Raw genomic sequence first — 15,335 nt, forward strand, 5'->3', positions numbered from 1 at the left:
AAAACCAGCCGTCAAATCTTTGAAACCTGTCCAACCCATGACAGTAGCATTTGGTAGACTACACAGCTCGTCTCTTGCCACAGAGGATGCAAGACCCTTTCCCGGGCGCTCTGCAGTCTGGACCTATGTACGCATCAATACACCATCTCTTCAGACCTCAACTGAATCTTTTCATTGCCCCTAACACTTAAAGGGATGTGATAAGTTAAAGACATCTTACAAATAACATTTACTCAACTCTGTTGCCTAAATCATTTCCTGATGTGGGCCACATTACTGTAGATAATCCTATGGATGACTCTCCATCCTATTTAAAATATCTCTGGTAGCAACAGCAAATGCTAGCATTAAAAGATACAGCTGGGAACAAGATATTCAATTAAAATCCAATTTTAACACACCACAGAAAGTGGGAATGAGAAGGAAGATGAAAACTAACCCTGCACGACTACATTTTTTCCAACGACTACAGTTCTGGAAAATAAATCACCTTATCGGTATTTTGCACTGAGGTGCACATTATCCATAAGATACATGCACAGCTTGGACCTTTGGGGATCCTTGATCAGCTAGTTATTTGGGTAAAGCAGCATGCCCTTCTCCCCCGCTGCTTGCCCCACGCATGGGCACGTGCCCTCAGTGCCCCCGGGGCTGTAGGAAGTTCCATGAATTTGCACAGCAAGAAGCAATGAGCATCACTGGCAGACCTCTAGCAACCGTGGAAGAGCTGCTCTTTGCAGTGGTCACACAAGATGCAAAGTTCGATGCTCTGAAAGCGGAGTTGCAAACCAGTTCCCTTTTCTAAAGAGGGGAGATGATCTCAGCTGCAGCCACTGTCCTGCACTTGAATTGCGAGACTCGAGGCCGTTGCACGCAGCCGTAGCCCTGCCCGAAAGCTGACGTGACAGCTCCGAATTCCCCAGAGAACCAAGGACGTAAGGGAATTTCCTGGGTGATACCACACAGCAGCAGTAATTGCAGTTCTTACCCTCTGGTCTTCTTCTGAAGCCACACACCAAGGCACTGAAGACCTGACCAAAAATTGGAATTCAAGGGTCCTCTGGGTCTCACAGCAGCCTCTTCAGGCAGGGAAATTGTGTGGCTGGCTGTGCTAGTCATAAAATAAGACGAGCTTTCTGGTAGCAGCCTGAGTCAGAGGACAACCCTTGGGGCAGTCCTGAGTCTAAGATCCTCTGATGAGGAAGAAGCTGATGTATTGTAGACTGTCAAATCACTGGTACTGGGGTCCAAGATGACATTGACTGATTTTCTTTTTAATCATAAGCTGCAGTTCCCAGAATGACCCGTCACAGCCACAGCTCAGACTACATATCAAGCACTGCTGGCGTTGTGAGCTTCTTGAAGAAATGAGACGTGGTACAAGTCAGAAGCTGGCATGCGTGCGCTGCAAGCAACACAAGGAACAGCAGCCAGCTTTAAAAGATTAAGGAGGTCCGGACACAAGGAAGCTGCTGACAAACCACCTCAGAAAGATGCAAGGCTGAAGGCACCAGAATACACAGCGGGACACCATCTGGCGACCCTGTGTAACAGAGATCGTGGACCATAAATGCAACAAAATTTCAGAAAAGTAGTAATAAAAAGTGAAAACGAAGCTAAAGGGAAGAGCAGGAAAAACTGTCAGAGCAAACCTACCACTGCCAGCCATGCAGAGGAGCTTCCCACTACCCACCCTACTTACTCACACACTGCCCTGCACACAGCAGGTGCTGAACGTGCCTAAAGAAACCCTCGGGGTAAAAGTTATTTTTGGCCCTGACCTCTTGCTGCTTTCCAGCCACCTCCAGCAGCGTGTTTGGGAGATCCTTACAGAGAAGGATGCCTGCTTTAGGAGGATTTGTGTTCATTCAAACGTTTCAGTTACAATTTCATTTCAGTTTCCATTATTCATTATACTAATTTACTTCTTGTTTAAAGTCTCGTTCAGATTTAAGTATGGAGAAAAGACAAATCTCACTCTCACTTTTAAGCCCAGGGTGCCACAGCACGGCACTCTGTCCACTTCCTCTCTTGCACACCGGCTTTCATTCTGCTGGCACCCACGGGCACTGCGAAGTGGGAGGAGGGCAGCAGGACAGCGCAGTGTCCCGGTGCTCTGCCCACGTCCCTCCCGGTCCAGCACGGAGCCTGCAGCTAGGGACAGGGCTACAGCTCTCTGCACTGGGGAGCCGGCGTCGCAGCTGGCGCTTCCCAAACCCGCTCCTAGGCAAAGCTTCCCAAAACGGCGTGGGAGGGAGCGCTGCTCTGCCCACCCCTGCCGCAGCCTCAGGCCAGCTCCTTCCCTCCAGGGCCAGTACTGGTGGATGTGGGCTGCCCCTCTGCCAACTGGGCATCTGATGCAGGTTTATAAACGTCATGCAATTCTGGCTTTTTAGGGCCGTATCCAGCCTATGTGTGTGACTCTGGCAGGTCCACAATTGTAGGCTGGTAAGTAACCCCTAACGACTTAAGGTTCAACTACTTTTTCAGAAATACCAGCCGAGTATGAGCCTTTCCAAACCTAAAACCAGCCCCAGTCCAGGACAACCCCACCTTTACTCAGGGTGACCGAATGGAAAGGAGGAGCGCAGTGGCACCTCTCAGACACACACACCCCCAACCCCATAACCACACAGCAGGGTTATTCATCAGATTCCCCACTAGCCAACATGATTCATGCCTCCCTCAAAACCAGCAACTTACTTAAGCCTCAGAACATGCCTGCCACTAAATTAGGGAACGTGTGTGGCTCCATTCGCTCCAAGTACAGACCTTCTGCTGTTCAGAAGACGGAAGAGGTATGAAGGAGCCACCCCAAAAGCAGCAGCACTCAGCACCAGGAAGCTACGGCTCGGACAACTGAAAACAACCTCAGAATTGAGCCAAAAATCCTCCTTTCACATTCACTGGCCTCACAGCAAGGCCTGCGGTGAAACATGTATTTCAGCTGGAAGTTTGACTGCAAAGGAAGAAAAGATGTTCCACCTGATCAGGCAATTATTAATAACGAGAACCTAGTATTTAGCAAGGGAGGTATTGAAGTGAATGCACGTGCCACAGACGCGGGATCTTCAGTCTCTTCTCCCAAGCGACAGAGAAGCTCCCATGCTCAGATCCCACTGTTCAAAGCACATCACAGTACGGGATTTGTCACAGGCTCAGAGGAATGTCTGGCCCCTGCTGCAGCTTGCTGGGAGAGAACAGAGGCTTAGGACAGACTGGAAAGTTTCCACCAAAGGATAGGAGGAACTATACCTGAACTACCCACCTATCCACGCTCCTTGGGCCCGTGAGTTCCCAAAGGCTTTGTTTTCCAGAAGACTCCAGAAAACTCAAAAGCAATGAAATGTGGGCAAAGGCAAACCCTGAAAACTTGCAAGAGATCTCAAAAACGTCCTTTCCTAGCATATAACTCAGAGTAACACCAGTACACCAGTAGCTCTACTTCTGCTGGGTAAGAACAAGTCAGTTAACTTCAGCTGGCACCTTAGCAAAGTGTGCAAAGAAATAAATACTCACCTAAATCAGAGGATGAATTATCTATGTCTACTTGATCTCAGGTCACTTGGCTCCACAGCGTTTGAATCTAGTTGAAGATGTCCCTGCTCATTGCAGGAGGGTTGGACTAGATGACCTTTGAAGGTCCTTTCCAACCCAACCATTCTGTGATTCTGTGAATGTACAACTGGAGAGTCGCCCTGCTCCTGTGCAGACCTTCCTTTCCAGAGGGGTTGAACCTGCCAACATGAGCTACCACTGCTCGCAGGGAGTGTTTCTTTCCAAACCAGACTGTGCCAGGCGTGGCACAGATGGGAACCCTTTTTCGGCAGTCTTCAGCTGTCAGTACAGCCCTTCTCAAGGTGCTTACACTGCCCTGCACTTGGCCTTTTCCACCTGCCCCCCCAGCAGAGCCAGCACCAAGCCCCCAGCTTTCCAGCACAGGGCTGACACCAAGCAAGAACAAGCCCACCGCACTCACCAGAAGCCACCGCCCTCCAGACGCTCCTCCTCTACCCCTTGGGAATCTTAGGCATTCAAAGGCACATCATCAAACCAGGACTTGCCAGCATTTGCCCAGACCGCTGGGACCCGTGCGGCACAGGCTGGCACCGATCAGGCACTGGTTTCAGAGGCAACAAGTTCTGACCAGAGGGAGAAGGACCAGTGGTCCCCTCCATTTCCACCCACCCAACCCAAGAGAAAGGTGCTGCAGTGAGCAACCAGCACATGCAGAAATGCTGTTGGCAGGGCAGGTCCGACACTGACGGGGTCAGTCTCTTCCCAGCATTTGCCCTGGAGTACCTCCCCAGCACCGACCGTCACCTCTCCTCTCTGCTCAGCCACATCCTTCCCCATGTGATCCTGTGCCAGGATTTAAACAAGGGAAAAGCGACCCTGCACTAACCCACTCCCATCCACCTTTCCCCCTCTCCTGTCCCAACAAAATGATCACATCTACAGAGGCAAAAAATATCCTACATTTGACATACATTTTTCATGATTGGGGCTATAGCTACTTTCACAATGAACAGTGCAAAGTTTTCCAAATTACACTAAAATAATTTCTTCTCAGAAGACGACAAACCGTACAAATGGCAGAGCCTGGCAACCTCTCGACGCTATTAACCATTAATAGCTGAGCTCGCTCTGTTTACCAAAATCCTATGAAAACCTGACCTTCCCCTCTGCTGCCCCTCACTCCCAGGTGGAGACCATTCTCCTCAACTTTCAAGATACCTTCCCCCTTAGTATTTTCTCGTAATGTTTCATGATTTGAGCTAGTAATTACAGCTGTCATCACCTCCCTGAGGAACCGGAGCAAGACAATTAGGCTCAGGCTTCATAGAGTTCACAGATGCATCTTGAGTTATACGTCCAGGCTTCTCCTGTTCAAGTATATAGTGTGTGTAAACAAAAAACTTAACCAAGACCCCAAGACTAAATACCTCCATTTTCATCTCAGATTCAGATGCTAGGAAAAAAAAAAAAAGCCTAAAGGCCAGGACAACTAACAAGAAAGAGGTACAGTAATAGAGCTGGCATAACTAAGGAGGAAGCAAAACTTGAAAATTTAATGCATGAATATAAAAAACTAGCAGTTAGTTCACAATTAGAATAGCAAGTACATCTTAGGCAAGTTCAACATCAGATATTCCTAACCATCCATCAGTTCATGAACTGTGTTGGGTTTAGAAGAGCAAATACAGCACCTGTATTGAAAAAGGGGTGGGGAGACACTGCTGTGGGTTTTATTAGCCTTATCTCATAACAGACAAAGCTGTAATCATTGTGAAGGGAAGAATAATTAAAGAGACAGCAATAAATGGAAACCAGGATAAAACATAAGGCAGGTTTATCGAAGACACATTGTGCAAACCAACCCAGTATCTTTCTTTACTAAAATAACTGCCCCTTCTTCAATACCATACCACGGGTAATTCAGCCGGAGAAGATGGGGACTAGCTAAGATTTTAAAAAGACAGAAAACTAGGCCAAGAGAAGATGACACCAAAATGGTTTAAAGAAAATACTGCCCTGGATGGAGGTTATTTGGAAAGGCCTTGGGAGTCATCTCGCTAACTAACTTCGCTGATGGCCTTGCTGCAAATCAGCAGAGACCACTGATACTTGATGAAATTAAATTGGGGAGGACATCCAACACAGTGGAAGATCAGAATATTACACAAGAAGTAGTTATGATTTGAGGACTAGAATAACAAGAAAGGAACTAAATCCAAGAGTATAACAGGAAAACTCTGAATTTCTGCAGTAAATTCAGGGTTTACCAATCAGGAATTACAAAGGCGGAGACAGACTGATGCGCTAGTCAGGATGGCAGAACCAAAGGGATGCAGCTGTGAAAGTGGCAAACATGATCTTAATATGTTGTTCAGGGTGTTTGTAGAGATAAGGAAGTAATAAACAGCATGCTAATAGCACTGCAAGACCTCAGCTGGAATAGCATGTACAACTGCAACCACATTACAGAAGAAATAACTTAGCTGTGAACAGATGGAGGAGGCAGCTAGCAGAGCAACCGCAGGAACGGATGTTCTCCAGCACAATACAGCACAAAACCAAATGGCTTTAACTGAGCCATACACGTTCTGGCTGGAAGCTGGTGCGTGCACATGCACGTGTGCGTGGGAGGACGTGTGCACCAGCACAGTGGCAGAACGCAGGAACTCACCCCATGGAAGCAGCCAGGCTGCAAACTACGTCCCGGTGAGGAAGCTGTTACATCAATATTTAGAAAGCAACGCCTGCACCAGCAGTAGAGGAGAGGCAGTCTTAACGACCCAGCATTAGCGTTTCTAACAAGAGGTAACTCAGACAACCCTAAATATACATAAGATCTGCTCTGGCAGATTTACATTTCCACTCTGGATACCTTTTAGTAAACACTGACAGAGCAGCTTTCAACCTCAGACACTTCTGCTCAAGAAAATTACTAGGTTCCTGTGGACAGACCCAGACGAGGCTTAAAAACTGCTTTGTAAAGTGTTCTGAGGAAAACAGGCAATGAGGAGATAGCATACCACTGGAATCGGCTGCATGCATGTTACACCACAGCACCTAAAGCAATCATGTTGACCTGTATATTTAACAAGTAAATATTTCTCTATTTCCTCCAAGTTTTTCTTCTGGAAGACAAGTCCAGCAGTCATCGTGCAAGCCTCAGGCCACACTAACGCAAGTGCAATAACCGTTTATTGGTTTATAAGTTAACTTTCCTACTTTTCCCCGTTTCTTTCTTTTGCTGGAAGATAAGTCAACAGGCCAAAGTGATTGTGCCGTTTATTATGCAACTGTTTGTCAGTTAATATTTGTGTTCCAGTGAGGCAAAGACCAGATAAGTGAGCAGCTGCCCTCCCTGCTAGAAACCGGAGCAGAGGGGCTGCAGAGGTACCCCCAAGCAGGTCACAGCATGGCTGTGACACCCTCAAGACTCTGCCAGTCTCCAGACCTCGGCTAAACTGTTCCAGCCTCACCCCTGCCTCTATGCACTCTTACTGTTCATGACCGGTACCTGCCACCGTATACTTCTCTACAGCTACAGAACAGCACGCACGTGTAAACACAGGCTTTCTAAATTTAGCCCTGCTTCTCCTTGCTCCCACCTCTTCTTCCATAGCATGAGAATAATGGTGGCAATCTCTTCTGGCAGCAAGCAGAACTAAAAGGATTAATCTGCTACATCTCTGTAGAAGTACTTCAATAATTAAGAGGAGCAACTGCTGAACAAGATTAGCAGTAGACTAGAACAAAATATAATAAGCAATAGGGACCTCTACAAAAGCATGCGTCAAGGTGTTACACCTGCCTTCCTGGCCGTCCAGCATCTCAAAGTACACGCCTGCTGCTTCGCCCTCCAGTGATGTTCAAAAGGCATCAGATGTTGATATTTCTTATTCCTTCTGCTCTCTCCTCTATCACATGCCACTGCTGCTCTTCCTTACACTCTCACCAAACGCATTTTTTGTATTGTTGTTTGCTAGACACCTCACTTTTGAAATGTATGAAAGAAGCCAGTATTGCTGAAAGGCTTCACTGATGCTGAGTGGTCAGGTCCCTGGAGGTCCCTAGACAGGCTTCCTGGCCACATCATCTTCCAGCTCTGGTTACAGCCACCGCATAGAGCAGCAAGTCGCCACAACAGGCACCTGCTGCTTGTTCTGGCTTGGGACTGCAAATGGGAACATCTGCCTCAGGACAAGAGCTGGGCAGGGCAGAGAAGGGAAGGGGGGAACAGGCACACCGTGTTCGGAGCTTCCTGGCCGGGAAGGCACATTCAACAAAGACAGCAGGTCAATATCTGACTGGCAGCCAGCAAAGCCACACGATCCACCATGCGCTGGGACCACAGGCAGCCTGCACTGTGCAGCACGAAACCCAGGACAGACACAGGGCACCTGGAACACCTTACCTACCCCTGCTCCAGACTGAGCCCTGCTTTAGCAGGAGTCTGACGACAGTGCGACACATTCCCATCTCACCCCATCGTGTCCCTGTGTCCCAGCAGCTGCCCACACCCCTCTCCTCGGGGGAGCTACAGGACACCCAAACACCAACTGATTTGTGCTGACTATTTCACAAGCATTTGGGAACGGCTTCCTCTCGTTATGAGCAGACAGCCTGGCACAGCGTGGTGCCCTCCTGCATGGCTGGTCTGGAAACAGATGCTGCCTGGGCTCCAGAGCACAATGGCTCCTCTCCTCCACACCCTGCAGACCCAAGACAGCTGCACACAGGCTACACAAACTGCAAGCACAGAGCAACAGATATATTTAAAACATGACCTGCAATATGACCTAAATTTTACTTCTGCAAAATGAAAATCGTAGCTCCAAGTGTCCTCCTCATGCATCACATTTTCTTTGTTTCCTCTTATATTTAGGACGCAGGTTTTCTACTCCTACCAGGAGGTTCAGGCACACAAGGGAAACACAAAGGGAACAGCGCACCAAAAAGCAACATCACAGCTAACGGGAGGATATTTTCTTTGGAGCGTTTAAAATTGCTTGCCAGGCAACATATTAAAACAGCAAGAGCTGAATTAAAAACCTGTGAGAGTTTCATTGCCCCCCCACGTTAGGGGCTGAGAATACTGTCCACTTGGGTCTTCCAGCTCCTCAGGACTCCTGCAGAACTGCAGCACCGGCATCTGATGCTCCTGGCCGAGTACATCATCGGGACATGGATCCCCCGCTTTCTCCTTCCCCTCTCTAGTCATCTCGTATCAGCACTCCAGCTCTGTTCTCATCCCATCCTTACTCCTTCATGTGTTAGCCCCCATTTTAGGGAGTTAGGTCTTCAAAGAAATATCCTGGATGTTATTTTTCTCAAAAGTATTTGGCAGCAGATGATGTTAAGCTTTTCTTAAAAGCTATGCATGGATGCAAGAAGGGCCATCAGAGCTCAGCTGTGCTCGTCCCAGGAAAACAGAAAAGGAGAACAGGAGGAATCCAGCTGCTCTGGCCCTGAGGTCCCAGGTGCTTCAAGCTTTCAGGATGCGGGATGGAAGGACCAGAGCACCCACATTCCCTCTTCTTCACTGAATACATGCAAGAAAAGGAAATGTATCTGCACAAAGTTAATCCCACGTGAGACTAGCTCTCTAGAGCAAAGGTTTCCCACCGTCCCATGGAAGCTACCTGCCAGTCTCGGCAGAGCAAGGCCTCGCGCAGGGGCAGGCACCCATCCCTCCTCCCCCTCCTGCGGATGGGTGCATTCGGAGGAGCATCAGCATCATCACACCTGCAGCTCCAAGGCCAAGGGAAGGCACAGGTGTGAAGGAGAGCCCAACGCTGGTTGAGCAGGAGCTGCACCTCTGGGAATGGATTCGATGTCAAGTGTCAGCAAGCAAATTGCTATTGGCTTCTCAATAAGCAGCAGTAGTGAGCTAAGTGTTTCCCTGTGTTGTGCAGGCTCTCTCTGACTCAATACAGCAGTATTGACAGCACAATCACAGGGTAATCCAGGCTCCACTAATATCTCAGCACTTCCTCATTGAAAATACACTTTCCACTTGGACATCAGCCCATTAGCGCAGGCTCACATCGCAAGCGTCCCCCCCGACCCGCCAGGACATGCAGCGGCACAGCCCCCAGCCGCTCCCCGGGGCACAGCCCAGAGGATCACAGAAAAGGGGCTCTTTTTGCAATGAGAAATCACCAATGGAAAAAGGATGAAAGGTAATCAAAAAGTCTTTATAACTCAAGTCTCTGTAGGTTCTGAAAAAAATTGGTATTTCCTTGCTAGACAACAGAAGTTCATTCAGGGAATTAACTCTCCTCTTGCCCCTTACCCTCCATCTGTCATCCTTCCTTGCTATCTTATCTCTAAACTTAGACCGCAGATTCCTCCAGGCACAAGCCTCTCTTTTCCTTCATTGAAAACCAGAGACCTGCTCCTGCACAGCAGAAATACCTACATCCTACTTCTGTACTACAGGGCACGGGTGCTCCAGTGGATCGTTAACACTCCTCTGCTGGGAAGGACACCCTCCGATAGACGCTGCGCTGGAAGTCCCCAAGCACTTGGGATACCTTCACCGGGGGGAAGCCTCCAGAGCTCTCTGGCAGCCACCGTCACAGCATGATGCAACTCATTTTAACCGTCTCTGTCACTATGCATGCGTGTGCTCTTGTACACATCTCTGATGTAAACACTGATCTTGACTGCAATGATTGTATGAAGGACTCTCACTGAAAATTAGGTTGTTCATTTGTTTTGGATTGCATAATAAAAATCAACAAGTTCCAAATACATGGGAGTCTTTCTTTTTGTCCCAATATAGCATTGTCACCCATAAACCTCAAAACACAGCAAAAAGCGGACAAGCATCCCTATTTTACACGTTGTAACTATGTTCCAAGTTCAATGTCATTGAAAAAGTAGGGCTGAAAGTGCCACAAGATCTCAGTCAAGGTAGCACTTCATCTGTGACATCTGGACAGAAGTTTGCATCACAGCTCCCAGACTGAAGCATCACATCACACAGACTGTTTCCAAAAAGGTTATGCTCTTTTTCTTAGAATACAAGCCATAATAGGAACAGGTAATTAGACACAAGCAGAGGTTGGTTGCAAGGCAGAAGTCTTAAGGAGTAGCATCAGAAAATGCAATTTTTCCCTAAAACAGCTGCTCTAGAGCTATAAGCAACACACAGGGCCTCGGGGGTTTGCCAGGAAACTTTTAGGATGCTGGCATAAGCAGCCACTGCCACATGCATGGGAAGTCCCGGTGCTTTCACTGGGGAACAAGAGCCTTCACGTCACTTCAAACCTGCTGGCGGTAAGAAAAGCCATCCATGCCACTTGGGTATTTGTAAGAGTGGGAGGCAGAGGGAGGCAGGCAGAAGACGACAGACCAAGGTAAGTTTAAAACCAGCAGGCTTTAATACAGTTAAAACACATATACATCAAGAACACGCAAAATATCTTAAGCATTCATGCTTTAGCTTCGTGCTTAACTTATTACAAATGTACTAGTTAGTTTAGCAATGCAGAGCACCTTGAACTAAATAAAAAAAATGACAGTTCGCTCATTTGCGGGTATCTAATGTTACCAACAATGTGAAGACAAGATCAGAAAGTGAAAAGCAATAAAAAAGCCTACTGGAGGATCCTCTCGGGTTGGACCAACCACCTTGTGTGCTGCTAGGGCAGGTTTCCAAAGAGGCCCGTGGAGCCGCTCACGCCAGCAGCGCACAGGATTCACCCACAACTCCCTGCTCTAAATTTAGCTGGCACAGGCAGGCGGCTCCACGTTCTCCACATTCAGAAGTTGCATTCATGTGGAAAGCTGGTGCCTCACAGCATGCAGCAAAGAAACGGGACTGCAGAATGGGTTGATACATTCAATTTAGCTTTAATCTATTTTGGTAACAATAACAGCAAAACCAGGAGGACAGACACTTCGAGGAAGGCCAGTCACACAGCGGCACACCCAGGGCCTCCTGCCACCCCGTCCAACTTTTCCTAAAGACTGTACCACAGTGATTTCACTGCCATTGCTGCCGTGGAAAACGAGTTAATCTAAGGATGCCTTTTACGTTTTGCAACCACATCCTGAGATGCTTGGCCAATACCAGACCCTTACCAAAACAACTAACTTCTGTTGTGTCCTAGCACTGACAAATAGCATCTTCCACCTCACCAAGGCCGTAACAGCATCAAGTAAGAGGAGAACAGCAGATAAAGATAGAGATGTGAAGCACTTCCAGCGGTGGTGGATCCCACGACCCAGTTCCCAGCCAGCACAGTGCCCTGCTGTCCCACTGGACACGGTATGCTGCAGCAAAGAGCCGGGCGGAAGCATTCGGAGGAGAACCCCTCCGGCACGGCCATGCTAACGTTAAATTGCCAGGATTATGAAGGCAAGGTCGGGGAGCCTTCTGTTGCAGATAGGGAAGGTTATTCGGTCTGGAGTCAGATGAGGAACAGATATGTGGTTAGGAAGAGGTTAATACTGCTTCAGCCTGCAATCTGATAAATGGCTCTGCAGAAAGCAGGTTCTCTCACTTTGAGATATGATGTCACTAACCTTTATTGATCCACAATCAGAGAACTTTGCTTATCTCTCTCCTGTGATATGCTGCCCTCCTATACTCAACTAGTGTTTAATACACTGCTGGGCATCTCACACTCTTTATAGCTCACACCACACCTCCGCCAGGCCACCGGGGACAATATTTTAAAGGCTGCACCAGCCCAGCTAGCTTGAGGGATAAGACACAGGCATGCATCCCTCCCACCCCACCATCTCCTGCACTGGGAACCTGCATTTCAGAGAAATATTATACACCTGTATTGGAATACCTCATGAAAAGAGGGGGCAAACAGTGCAGCTGTGGTCCAATGTGGTCTTACAGCCTCGTGTATGGTAACGGGTCTTCAGTTTGAACCCACGGTGAGCACGTGCCCTCTGAAGTTACTGTTCCTGGGGGAGTGTTTATTTTTACCTAACTTTTACTATTTTACAAAAATGACACTTTACTTTTAGCCTCAACTTCCTTTTTAATATTTGAGGTGAAACATGAAGTTAGGTGACTAATACAAGAACTATAAATTAACCATTTATTCCTATGTGGCAGCAAAGCATTTGCTGTTCACTTTATGCACCAAATCCAGGGGTTTTTGTTTCAACTATACTAGTGATGCCAGAAAACAGCTAAATAGCCAGGTAGCAAAATCTGTAACTTAAACAATTAGATCAGCCATGCGTAGAGACAACCGGAGAGGAGCTTCAGAGACTCTCAACACCAGCAGGCAACCCTATATGCTGTTTTTCTGCTAGATAATACACAAAGAAGTTGCCTATGAACTACTCAGGTGCATTTCTGGGTTTTTATTTAGCTGTACCCTTACAGGAGAAAAGCCTGTGCATCAGTGGGGACAGACCCATGAAAAGCTTCCTCTGCACAGCGCACGGCTGGGACAAGATGGCAGAGACCCCCCAGGAGCAGCGCCTGCACCCCAGAACCAGCTGTGCCATCCCCCAGGGCCCCACCAGCCCGGGCTGGAAAAGGATCGGACACCGCGGCAAAGTGCAGGAGGTACAGCAAGACCTTTACACAGTAAGAGTGCAAAAACCTTGAGGTTACAAGAAGTGAGAGCGTAAGATGGAGAAAAGGCCAAGAATAACACAGAGGTATTTAAAAGCAACAAATGGTAGAAAGAAGTAAATCGGGTGCTCCTGCCTTATGCTACCAAAACCAGTGACACTCACTTACACTGTAAGGCAACTCTCACTCATGATGGGGAAGCTCTGTGCCGCCAGCCACCCCTGAAGCCAAGAGATTACACAGGCTCAAAACCATACCGGAGGTACTGGAGAAGTGAAGTAAAACATCTCAAGATTTGTTTTGAAGGCTTTGTGAACCTTTCTGTTTCAATGGATAATCGTCTTGTAAAGCTTTGGACAAGAAGAGACAGAATGGTAATTTTTCCAACATACAGATAATTGCTATAAAATAGCTGTGATCTATTTTACTCATTATCCACCAAGCCAAAAAAATGCATTCTTGTATCGCTGCAGGACAAGTTTTAGGTTAGGAGTTAAGGTTTTCTCTCTGTGAACTGCGAGGGATGAAGCACTGGCACAGGCTGCCTAGTGCAAGATTGTAAGGACAGTCAGCCACGGTCTCAGCAACATCACTCTCGGTACAGCAAGAGCCCCCTTCCAGACCTGTGCTTCTATGACTCTATAAATACACTGCTATGCAGACAGGTCAGAGAAGAAGAAAATTAGGAAGAAATGTCCACTTTGCACAGGTCAAATTACTACAAATTACTGTTCTGATGCAGTCTAGTGATTCTTATAGTTTCAGACATGCACTGAACTTTCTTTTTTTAATTAAAGGTCTTTTGAACCACGTGCTTCTTAAAATAGTAAATTACACCCTTCTCCAATTTGTGGACATAAATTAGGAATACTGTCCGAATTACCAACCTGGGCAGAGAGCATAAAAATCCCAAACTTAGATTTCCTGCAAGTCAAGAGACATTTGAATTAGAGGTTTTGGACTGTAACCCGTTAATACTCCTGCTCAGTCGTTAACTTCACATACAGAGTGCTAAATATTTCAGGATACAAAGAAGGAGAAACGCAAGGGCCGGTGGCCGAATCGCGCTCTGTCCCTTTGACAGCTGGAGAGAAATCGCCACCGACCCACCAGGAAAATGCTTCAGCTCATCCTGATCCTAAAAGCAAACCTGGATAGACACAGAGGTGCTGCTAATGAATGGTTTTCATCCTAGTGCTGTCTTTCCCTGTCAAGTGCCATGCAATATTTATGATGGAAGTCACCTCGGGTGACTCCCTGCTCTGCAGAGAGCTGTGGACAGCAGCTCCAGCCTTGGCCAACAGAAACATGCGGAAAGACAAGCTGAATCCCCAGTCCGTTATCTGTACCAGCTAAAACGAGTGAGGAATTATCTACCATCCACAAAGGCTCACAAACCCTTTAGTCCAACCCTGGACCGCAGGACCCCGAGCTGTGGCCAGGAGGGAGTGCAGGGAATTGGGTCCCCGCGAAGCAGCAGGAGGTCGGGGCGATGCTCCCACCCAGGTCGGGGAGATGCTCCCGGAGTTGCACCGCATAGGGTCTGCTGGCCCGGGCACAGGCCCACAGGAGCACAACTCAAGGGCTGGAGCCAGCCTGGATGTCCCTCAGGGTCCTCCCTGGGCACTGGTGCCTTTCGGCCACACCACCCTGCACCCCAGGGACCGGGGATTAGCACCGCTGAGGCAGGCCTAGCATGCACTACCTTCAATTACATCAAGCAATTACCTTAAAGCAATTACATCAGCACTTGGGGTGCTGATATGCTCTTTCCTGTACTGACCACAACAAGAGTCAGCAGCGCACTGCTTCTAAAGAACCCCTTCACTGCTTCAGGCCATCCACTAGGGAGGTAACTGAATGGTCACAAGCTGCTGAAACAAAGTTCTCATCTTCAGCTGGAGACAGAGCAAAAAACCCCCAGCAAACCCTGAAAACTTATTTAGAAACAGTAGAGAAACCTTGTTCCAACCTGCCCTTGCCTCAGGCATTGGCATCATCAGGTGTGAACAGGATTCAAATATCTCAAACAATACACAAAGGACTGAGTCAGCTTCAACCTTTTTAACATCATCTTTTTTGAGGATCTGGTCAACACTGAAGATTTTCTTCAGCTTTCCCACTGCCACTATTTCAGTAATGCTTACATCTCTGCTAACCAGGGGAGGCAACCTGGTGCGCGAGAGGCTGCTCCTCCTTACCTTCACCATCGCTACTTGCACTGTATGTTGAGCTACCAGAAATTTAAAGAAAGCATTCAGACAGT

The sequence above is a fragment of the Aptenodytes patagonicus genome, chromosome 11, assembly GCF_965638725.1.
Source record: "Aptenodytes patagonicus chromosome 11, bAptPat1.pri.cur, whole genome shotgun sequence".
Classification (NCBI taxonomy): domain Eukaryota; kingdom Metazoa; phylum Chordata; class Aves; order Sphenisciformes; family Spheniscidae; genus Aptenodytes; species Aptenodytes patagonicus.